General features: G+C 30.3%; 1 protein-coding gene across 1 annotated transcript in view; it reads left to right on the top strand.

Moving 5' to 3' along the window:
* The window catches only part of LOC119592950 (muscle calcium channel subunit alpha-1-like), a gene marked incomplete at its 5' end in the record, with an annotated part of 130,968 nt that overhangs the window by 48,807 nt on the left and 81,864 nt on the right, over positions 1–297 (top strand).

The following is a 297-nucleotide window of genomic DNA, read 5'->3' on the forward strand; positions in this document are numbered from 1 at the left end:
TTCGGGTGTTTTTGTTTTTTTTCCTTTATATCTATTATTAGTTACATTAGTTTAGCTGAATGTAATAAGAATCCACTCGTGTTCACTTGTGCTTGTACCTAATATAGTCTTTTTTCACAGATTTTAAAGTACTTTTAACCTTTTTTCTTCAATGTTATCTTTACAGAAGTTATTATTGTACCTCAATATCCACAGTACTGATAGTTGATTTTATTCTTTTTGAGTGTCCCGGGCATAGGGAAAAACCCTTTTTTTTGCTTAGGTTGGAAAATCAGTAACTAGTATATCTGGAAAATG

The sequence above is a fragment of the Penaeus monodon genome, chromosome 31 (genome assembly GCF_015228065.2).
Source record: "Penaeus monodon isolate SGIC_2016 chromosome 31, NSTDA_Pmon_1, whole genome shotgun sequence".
In the NCBI taxonomy this organism is placed as follows: Eukaryota; Metazoa; Arthropoda; class Malacostraca; order Decapoda; family Penaeidae; genus Penaeus; species Penaeus monodon.